Below are 10,923 nucleotides of genomic sequence, written 5' to 3' on the forward strand. Positions count from 1 at the left end.
TCTCTGCGCCTCAGTTTCCCGTCTGTACAACGTGAATAATATTAATAAAGTTTTCTCAAAACATTTGTTTGTCTTGTTATTTAGATTGTAACTCATTGGATCAGGGATTATCTTTTACTACGTATTTGTACAGTGATCAGCACAGTGGAGGCTGTGATCTCATTTGGGGCCTCTGGAACAAAATATAATTAGTGCTAATCAAAAAAGTTATTAAACAATTATATTTATTAGGAAACTGTATTTACACAATACACAGTGGAAGAAGAGGCCACTTAAAAACTCTGAGATCATTCAGGGATTTTTCCCCCTGTTATTATATAAAATGAGATGGAGTATGTGATGTAGGAGTTGGGCATCACATTTGTATGTAAATAATTCTGCATATATAGTAGGTACAAAGATATACATAAAGGTCCAAATTCTGGAATTGTGGAGTGAAACTATAGTAAATAGGGCTGGTTAAAAAATCATGTAATTGATCATTTTCAAAGTGTTTTGGGCAAAAAAAAATCTTTTGGACTTTTTTTCAGGATTTTTGCAACATTTCAGATTCTATCAAAAATCATATTTCTGTGTGTGTGGAAGAAAGGAAAATACATTTTTTGTCCAGCTATAATGGTAAATAATTAAGTCTGATATTTTCAAATCCTGCTAAAGATCAATTAATTAATTTCTTATGGAAACTGTTTGTAATTTCTTATGGAAACTGTATTGTTGAAATTGTCCATGTAAATCCGTTTTGCAGATTCTAAAATTTCATTCTGTAAGCTTTATTACATTTAATAAAATACACTCTGTCCATAAAAAAACTGCCTTTACTCATAAGTGGGTTTTTCCCCCCCAAAAATTGACATTGTTGAAATGTTTATTAGAGATGGTGAAAAATGAACACTGTTTTTTGAAAAAAAATAAAAAATGCTAATGTTTTTATTTTTGTGTTTGAAATTAGCCCATTTTTCATTTGTGCAAACAGTTTTAGATTTAAAAAAAATATCAAAAATGTTGCCATTTTTTGGTAAACATGAATGTAAATAACCAGTTTGATAAGATTTTCAGTAACAAAAATCTGCAAAGTGCATGAAATTCTCTATGAAAACTGTTATCAAGAGGCAATTTTTGATTAAAAAATGGATATTTTCATCAAAAAGTTTTATTTGTAATGGTCTTGTTATCTTTATATGTTGGGGTTGTTATTCTAACAAGCACGGGTGATCAGTAATTGGCTTCAAGACTCTTATGAAAAAAAACAAAATTCAGCACATCCCTCTCTTTCCATATCTATATGCCTATTCCCATGCTCTAACACAATATATCCAACTCTCCTATGACCTCCAGGAACAGATCTCAGAAATCCCAACTTCCAAGGAGCTATTCTGTCTCTGTCAGCTATGGTTACACAGGATATATTCTGTGCCAAAATCGTATTGATTTTCAATAGGATTTGGGGACTGAAGTCCCTCTGAAACTTCCAGCTTTAATCTCTCTGAGTTTTGGCAGCGCATTTGTAAAATAGGGAAGATTATACTCCCTTCTCCCCACAGGTGTGTCTCTTGCTTACTTAAATTTAAGTTCTATAGGGCAGGAATTATCTCTCACTATGTGTTTGTAAAGTGGCTAGAGCAAGGGAACCTTGATCTAGGTTGATGGAAGTGTTTATATGCTTATATAGAACCAATCCTGTTCCTAAGATTTATTATTAAAATATCATATACATACTCCCCTATTCAAACATCTCTGTGCTGTAATTGAGAGATGAACAAAACCTTCCAGCAATCACAAAGAAATAGATATTGTGTTGGTAGCATAATGAGCAGTACTAAGTAATTGGAAATGTGATGCCAGTTGGGTTACATTGGCAGACCACCAGTGAAGTCAACAGAACTGCTCCAATGTACAGGAGATGAGAGACTGCCCTCTTGATCTGTTCCATTCATCACAAGGTATTTGTGGTTTAATCAGAATCATTTACAAGAATGTGAACAAACACCACAAGTTTCATTGGGAAAAATACCGTTAATCTAATGATGAACTGAGGGTGAAATAAGTTAACATCTGGTTTGATACTGACCTGCTAATATAGTTCTGCAATACCATATGTTTTATATATTATCTTTTTTTTTTATTTAAAATCATCATAGAGACCAGATTCTTAGCAGGTAAAATTCACTGGAGCTCCATTAAATTAATGGACTGAGGTCAATTTACGCTAGTTTGCGACCTGACACTATGTTTGTAATTAATACACACTGAGAAATGCAGTGGGTCAAGAAAAAGAAAGAAAGTTAGTTAGTTACTTAGTTAGTTAGTTAAATGGAGAAAATGACAAGTCTCAGCTGCCACAAAGTGTTTGACAATATTCCCCTTCTCTTCTGTACCTGCTGGCAAGAGGTAGACAAAGTGCTATTTTCTTCACTGTTGACAGTTGACTTCACATGGGTTATTGATTAATGTTAGGATCAGAGTTAGGGCCAGCAGCAAGGGTTAGAGTTAGATTTAAAGAACAGGTTAGTTCCATAATCTTGGTCAGAGTCCAATGAATGCTCTGTCTGAAAAAATATTTGCAGTTCACCCTGAGATTCTTCATGGTATTCAAGAGATGGGTTTAGCGTAGCAGTAAGGGTGAGGGTTATGGTTAATATCAGACTTGTGGTTTAGTATTAAGGCTATAGTTTGATTTAAACATTTGGGATGGGGTAGGATTTAGATGAGAGTATAAGGTTAGGACTAGAGTTAGAGTTAGGAGTTAAGAGGGTGAAAGGGTTGAGCTGGGGTAAAAGTTAAGGGGGTTATCAAGGTAAGGGTTATTACTTAGGATAAAGGATTGGGGTTAGGTCTAAAATGAGCAGTTAAGGTTAGAGTTAGGAAAAAGGTAAATATAAAGAGTAGGGGTCAAGATAAGGGTTATTGATTAGGTATTATAGAAAAATTAATGGTTAGGGTAAGGGTTAGAGTTATGTGTTAGGATTTAGTTTTAGAGTTAGAGTCAGTTCCTTCGTCTAACCTGAACTCCCACAAATTTTATGCCTAAAATTGTATTCACAATTAATCTCGAGTTTCCTCACACTTTGTTGGAGAATGGCTATGATCAGTTCTATGGGTCAGAGTTAACTCTGTAGCGCTTTCCCAGCTCCTGCAAATGTCCTGCTACAATTCTAATTACAATTCATCCTGAAGCTCTTCTCACCACTCAGAAAATAGGACATGGTGTCCCTCGTCACCTCCTTGACCATCTGGTTCCTCAGGGTGTAGATGAAAAGGTTCAACAATGGCAGTCTGTAGAGTCACCACCTTCTTGAGGCCAAAGAAGAACCCTTTGTTTGGCACCACATACAGGAAGATGGCACTGCCATAGAAGATGGAGGCCACTGTGCTATGGAAGACACAGATGGAGAAAGTCTTTTGCCTGCCTGTGGTGCAGGGAATGCAGAGGATAGTGGCAAAGATGTATAGGTAGGACACCACAGTGAGCATCAGAAAGCTCAGCAGTACCATGGTGGAGAGGGAAAACTCTATAAACTCCAACAGGCTGGTGTCGGCACAGGAGAGCTTGATCAATGGCTCAGTGTCACAGAAGAAGTGATCAATGACGTGAGGGCCACAGAAGGGCAGCTGGGAGATGATGAGGAGGAGGAAGAGGACAGAAGAGAAGACTCCAACCCAAGACACCACCATCAGCTGAACAGACATCCGTGGGCTCATGATGCTGGAGTAGAGCAGTGGGGTGAAGATGGCCACGTTAGCAGTCCACTGACACAACGTCCGAAGAGGATAAATTCAGTAGTGCCAAAAAGGAAGTAGAAGTACCACTGCCCAATGCATCCAGAAACTGAGATGGTCTTTTGCTCTGAAAGGAAGTCCCTCATCATCTTTGGGGCAATGGATGTGTGTGATGATGACCACTTTCCCAGTGACTGTCACTATGTAGATTTAGTAATCTACTGCAATACCATGAAGATGATCTCCAGCTCACAGATCACAGAAAAAGCCAAAAGGATGAACTCATTGAGCTTGGTTCTATGGTTGCCCATCAGCACATCAGATCTGCTGATTCAACTAGGCTGGGAAGAAAATGAATTCAAATTCAGTACTGTCAAAAATTAAATAGGCTAATATTTAATCTATGCAGACTGTCATCCACCTGTTTCAGAGTACTACAAAGAAAGAAAATGAATGAAGTATGACAGCTGTAGATAAGAAAGAGAGGATGAGAAAGATGGAGTTATGTTTAAGGGGAAATCCGATATCTATCTGGAAGGCTACTGCTTAAACTGAATCAAGTTAGACTGAAGGCATTATCTTAAAACCTAAACCGAAGAAGAGTGAACATGCAAATCAGAATTCAGTTACCACAATGCCTAGAGAGCCAAGACTGTAGCATTTCTGCCAGATAACATCCCTTTGTGGAAATGTTGATGTAGACTCACCTTCATATCAGAATGAACGAACTAGAACACTCAGAGGCTGACCTGACACAAAAGACTTGAAAAAAAGATGTCCAGGGGAGAACTCTATTCTGGGAAATGATGGGAGATTGTTAGGATGGAGAGGACCTAGTTAGAGAAGGTATCGGTTTTAACAGTTGTCCAAGATTCACTTTTAAGAAGGTGTCAATTATACAGGTATATTCATGCACGCAGCACCAATGAGATGAGAAATCATCCACCTCCTGGAAGAGGTGCTAAAACGTAGGGAGTTTCACACATTTAACCCCCCTCTCCAGATGTCAGTCAAAGGCATAGACAGAGATGTCTTGTGCCAGTGTGGTCTGTCACCAAAGGGCTGCAGTAACTGAACACAAGACAGGAATCCTTAAGACCAAGAAGGAATGGAGAGTTTAGGGGTGGGAGAGGAGGTGAAAGGACCATTAATATATTGTGGTCTTTGTGATAACCAAGTGTAAGTATACATAGCCCTCTAAATAAAAGGGATGCTCATTACACCATGATCACTATCTATCTATCTATCTGTTAGAATCTCATCCACAAATATTTGTGCTTCAGGGTGTGAAATAACCCCTACCAGAAGGAAGTAAGGGAGATAAATACACTATGAAAAGTTAGTCCATAATCTCCAAGTTCAGGATTTCTTGCGCTTTCTTCTGAAGCAGCTGATGCTGTCCACTGCTAGAGGCAGGAAACTGGGCTATGCGGAACTATGGCCTCTTCCAGGCTGGCAATTCCTATGTTCCTACTGACATGAGAATAGCGCTCCACATACTTTGCAATATTAGCAGGGCAGTGTTGCATATTTTGATGATTTCCTTGAAATAGATAGATAGATAGATAGATAGATAGATAGATAGATAGATAGATAGACAGAGACAGGATAGAAACAGAGGGAGAGATCTACTCAGCATTAGTGTTTCTCTTACACAAAAACTCTGCTTCTGTTGCCAGGAACAAATGGATATTGAGCTTGTGTGATCAAGTCAGTGCTTGCAGGTAAAAACACCCACGATCCCTACAGATGAATATGTCACAGACAGATTCTCAGAGGACTAAATGTAGAAAAATAATCAAAGAGCAGAATAAAATGGAATGTTCTTGTTATTATTATTGGATCGTCTTTATTCAGAAACCTTCTTTTTACATTTAATCGTCTACTTCAGATCACAATGCTTAAAATGTTAGTGAATTAATTATTTACTATGGGTTAGCTGAAGGCATGGCACGTGTGGGAAAGCCCAGAAACTGGACTGTAGTGGACTCTGGTTGTTATGCGGCACATGCAGAGTGGGATTAGGGCTGCAGCGTCCCATTCAAGGAGCATTGGACTAAACTTAAAGTTTCCTATAATATCTTTGAATCTGCGGCCTTATTAATGACTTTCTTGAACTTCTTCACTGAAACTATTTTCTTTAAGTAATTTGAATAAAGGACTTGTTTAAAAGGTCTGAATTAATCCTGATTATAGCTCTGCGTGAAAGTCTTCTCGGCATGATTTCAAATTGGGTACAATTTCAAATAGGTAAGGCCAGATTTTTAAAGCTATTAGGTCTTAGTGGATTTTCAAAATAACCAGATCCAACTCCATTGTTTCAATGCTAACGTACCTAAGTTGCTCTCAGAATTGAACTAGTGTCTAAACATTTTAAAAATGTGACTATATAGCATTCTATGAGTTAAATCTGGGTCTGGTGCGCTTTTCACAGATTCCAAGGCCAAAGGACCTTTGTTCATCTGATTGACCTCCTGATAACCCAGGCCATAAACTCCCAACATAATTCCTAATTGATCTTTGTGATTAAACCCAGTTGTGATTAAATGCTATCAGGAAATCCACTCTTGACCTTGGTTTATGTTTGAATGGTCATTACTTTTCTGTTAAAAATGGAAGCCTTATTTTCAGTCTGAATTTGCTAGCCTTCAACTTCTAGAACCCCATAAATCCAACTCCCCCTGATCCTTGTCCCTTAACTGTCCCCTCCTGGGACCCCTCACCACTAACTCCCCCAGAACCCCACATCCTATTCAACCCCTCCGCTTCTAGTCCCCTGACTGGTCTGACCCCTATCCATACCCCCAACCCCTAACAGGCCCCCTATTACTCCAACACTTATCCAATACCCCATCCTCTGACTGCCTCCCAGAACCTCCACTCCATCAAACTGCACCCTTCTCCTTGTCCCTGGACTGCCCCCTGGAACTCAGACCACTTTTCCAACCCCCAGGACCCATCCCCCTTACCATGCTGCTCAGAGCAGCATGTCTGGCAGCTGCGCCATCTGGCCAGAGCCAGACACGCTGCTGTGCTGCTTGACAGGAGTGTGCAATGCTGACGCCCAGAATGCTGTCCGAGTGGCAGCATGACCGCAGGGGAGGAGGAACAGCAAGTGGCGGGGGGGCAAGGGCTAGCCTCTCTGGCTGGGAAGTCAAGGGCCAGGCAGGATGGTCCCGCAGGCCGGATGTGGTCCATGGGCCATGGGCCGTAATTTGCCCACCTCTGCTATAAGGCATGTTTTTCTAATCCTTCAATCATTCTCATGGCTCTTCTCTGAACCTTCTCCAATTTAGTAACATTCTTCTTGAATTGTGGGCACAATTCGAATATTGGTATGATGCTGCAGAATGCATTAAAGCAATGGCTAAAACCTGCTAGGCTTTTTTGAAAATCCACCACCAACTCCCTTTGAATATCATTAGGGTCTATCTAACTAAATCCCTTAGGTTCCTTTGAAAATGCATCCTCATTTTCACATAGGGCATCGTATAGGCCAATACATCTTTATTAGAGCTGGATGGAGAATGGAGTTTCCACCCCACAGGAAATTCTGATATTTCAACTGTTGGGTGTTGCCCTGAATCAGGATGAAAAGATCAAAATAGCAAAGCATTTTGCTGAAAGAGAGGTTAAAAAAAATAAATTCAGAGACATCAAAACCACAATGACTGATGCCCCTTGACAAGACACAGATGTTTGAGGGGTTTATTCCAAAACCTTGGGAACTTTTGTGATTTTTAAAAGATTCAGCTGTTGCTTCAATGCATACTGCAGCCTCATACCAACATAGGAATTGTTACAAAGACTTAGATCCAGGGTCCATCCAGCTCAGTATCCTCTCTCTGACACTGGCTAGTGTCACATGCTTCAGAGGAAGGTGTTAGAATCATACTAGGCGGATCTGGGATACTCTGACTCTCGTGAATAATGGATAATGGTGGATAATCAGCTGAACATTAATTCCTAATTTAACGCAGTGGCCAAAAGAGCAAATGTGATCCTGGGATGCATAGAGAGGACAATCTTGAGTAGGAGAAAAGAGGCTATTTTACCTCTGTATTTGGTGCTGATGCGACTGAAGTTGGAATACAGTGTCCAGTTCTGGTGCCCAGAATTCAAGATGGATGATGCTAAGTTAGAGAGGATTCGGAGAAGATCACAAGAATGATTAAAAATGACTAGGAAAAAATAAAAAAAGTCTTACAGTGATAGATTCAAGGAGTTCAATCTATTTAGTTTAACAAAAAGAAGATTAAGGGGTGACTTGATCACAGTCTATAAGTAGCTACATGGGAAACAAATATTTAATAATGGGCTCTTCAGTCTAGAGGAGGAAGGTATAACATGATCAAAGGGCTGGAAGTTGAAGCTAGACAAACTCAGACTGCAAATAAGATATAAATTCTTAACTGGGAGAGTAATTAAATATTGGAACAATTTACCAAGTGTCATGATGGATTCTCCATCACTGACCATTTTTAATCAAGACTGAATGTTTTTCTAAAAGATCTAGTTTAGGAATTATTGTAGGGAAGTGCTATGACCTGTGTTATACAGGAGGTCAGACAAGATTATTACAATGGTCCTTTTAGAATCTATGAATCTATGAGGAAGAGCTCATTCTCACTATTAATACTGAAACACGGAATATTTGGGATTTGCAATGGAGCCTAAAAGAGTTGAGGGAGATTTTTAATAGTATTTAAGCACCAATACATGCAAATGGACACTTAGTGGGATTTTGAAAAGTGTTTAGTTGCCTAACTTCAATTGAAATCATTGAGAGTTAGGCACCAAGAGCCATATTTTCAAAAGTATTTAGGTAGTGGGATTTTCAAAAGATTCTAAATTACTAGTACCCATTAAAATCAATGGCCCCTCACCATCAAATCTCATTGCAATTTCATAGAAGGTGGGTGTCTAACTCCCTTAGACCCCTTTGAAATTCCCAGGAATTCTTTTTATTTATGCTTCATGAGTACCTGTAAACAGAGATTGGGACCCCATTGTGGCAGGCGCTGTATAAACAGATGGTAACGGGAGACAATTCTTGAACTGGAGAGCTTACAGTCTAAGAGTGGGGATGTCAAAAGCAATGGATTGATTGAGGAGTTGGGACTTGAGCTTTTAAATTACTTAAATGTTTGGAAAATCCCAACCTAAATGAAAAAAGATTGGGAGAGGAAACAGACTCTGCTAAGGTCACATAGCAGGTCCAGGAATAGAACCCAAGAATCCTGAGCCTAAGTCAAGCTTCCATCCCACTAAATAACAATGACACTCAATGGATAAAAGCAGCAAATCATTATTGAGATGAAGATGTATCTGTATCAAGGCTCTGGTTGCAGAACAGAACTCTTTCTAGTCAAATATTCCTTGAGGTCCTATCTGACCTTCTCGTTCCTTAAGGTGTAAATGAAAGGATTCAATAAATGGCTCACTATGACCGTGAACACAGCCACCACCTTCTGGAGATCCAGGGAGAGGCCCTGGATGGGCCTAGCATACATGAAGATGACACTACCCTAGTAGATAGAGGCTACCATGATGTAGGAGGTGCAGGTGAAAAAGGATTTTTGCCTCGATGTAGCTGAGGGGATATCCAAGACTGTGGCAATTATGTAAAGGTATGACATTGCAGTAAAAGACAAGGATGTGAGCAAAACCACTGAGGAAAGGACATAGTCGATCATGAGGAGGAAGTGTGTGTCGATGCAGGATAGCCTCACTAGTGGGGCATAGTCGCAGAAGAAATGGTTTATTGCATTGGGGCCACAGAAAGGAAGCTGGCACAGCAAAATAAGTGGGCAAAAGGTGGAGAGAGAGCAGATTCTCCAGCATCTTTGGAGTGATGGAGAGGACAAAGAGATACTTCATTCTAAAACTTTTTGCTAGGCTCTCTCCGGGTGGAATCAGAAAACCAACAATGCAACCAACCTCTCAAGGGGTCCTATGGTGGCCACATAACTGCTTCCCAGTTTAGCACAGTGAAAGAAAGTTCTAAAAGCCAAGATATGTTTCTATTAGTGTCAGACATGTTTTATGCAGTCTAGTTTTGGCAGATAGATTGGTACATAGATATCCAAAAGTATCTATACACACATGAATAATCAGACAGAAACACACATACATAGATGGGTCTCCATGGGGATAGATAAATAGAGGGACTGAGGGAGGGAGGTAGAGACAGATAGAATTATGCATTTCAATCCCTTTCACTCTTCAATGCTCTTCAAAAAATCATGCATAGAAACAAATTTTGGAATGTTTTACCTTACGGCCGTAGGAGTAATGTGGTCAGGTCCTTGGCTTCTGAATTCCATGGAAATATGTCTCTGTGTCTGTGCATCCCAAGTTTGTATCCCATCTTTCTATCTCCCAGGATTCTTTATACATACATGGGGGGAAAAGTGCCCCTTTGTTATTTATATTTTCCTCTTGATTCCTAGTGCCTTACCTTTGTTACAGCCAAAGTGTTCATCTCCATTTACAGAATATCACAAACAGGGAGTGAAGGTGGTTATTTAAATTCATACTGTTGGGTTCCTAGGGAACCATATACCTACACTATCTAAATTCAGTTCAGGTAGGCTAATGTCTTTGGGACAACACCACTCTGAAAACACAGCCCTTCCTTGGAGCACAATTCCCCCTAGCACCATGCTGGGGTATTGGGGTCAGCACTGACTGTAAGAGAAGAGCATCATCTATTCAACACCACACCATTCCTTGCAACAAGGCATCTCCTAGCACCATACTGGGGTACTGGGCTCAGCATGACTATGAGGGGAAAGCACATACTGAGTCATGCACACTGCTTCGGAAACACAAACCCCCCTAGTGCTGCACCAGGTCATTTGGGTAAGTAGTGGCTGAGTCGCCATCACACATGCTATTTCCTACAGTTATGGTATTCATTATTGGTGCCCCATCTAAATGTTGCCCCTATCCTAAATCAGGAAGTGATGTAAAAGGTCCAAACTTAAGGCAGGTAAATCAATAGGTACGTGTTACCCAGGTGCTTCTGGCACAGATTTCATAACGCACCAAAGACACAAAGTGTGCTGGATATATTGGACAATAGATGGTTAATGAGTCAGATCCTCAAATGGGATAACTTGGCATAGCTCCATCAAAGTCAATGGGTCAGATCCCCAGCTAGTGAAAATCAGTTGTCCCCTCACTGAAGTAAATAGGACAGAT

At 40.0% G+C, this 10,923-nt stretch overlaps 1 pseudogene; it reads right to left on the reverse strand.

Moving 5' to 3' along the window:
* The window catches only part of LOC116826913 (olfactory receptor 6N1-like), an 83,635-nt pseudogene extending 80,143 nt beyond the window's left edge, over positions 1-3,492 (reverse strand).
* Positions 3,493-10,923: the final 7,431 nt, after the last annotated feature.

Source organism: Chelonoidis abingdonii, chromosome 13, assembly GCF_003597395.2.
Source record: "Chelonoidis abingdonii isolate Lonesome George chromosome 13, CheloAbing_2.0, whole genome shotgun sequence".
In the NCBI taxonomy this organism is placed as follows: domain Eukaryota; kingdom Metazoa; phylum Chordata; order Testudines; family Testudinidae; genus Chelonoidis; species Chelonoidis abingdonii.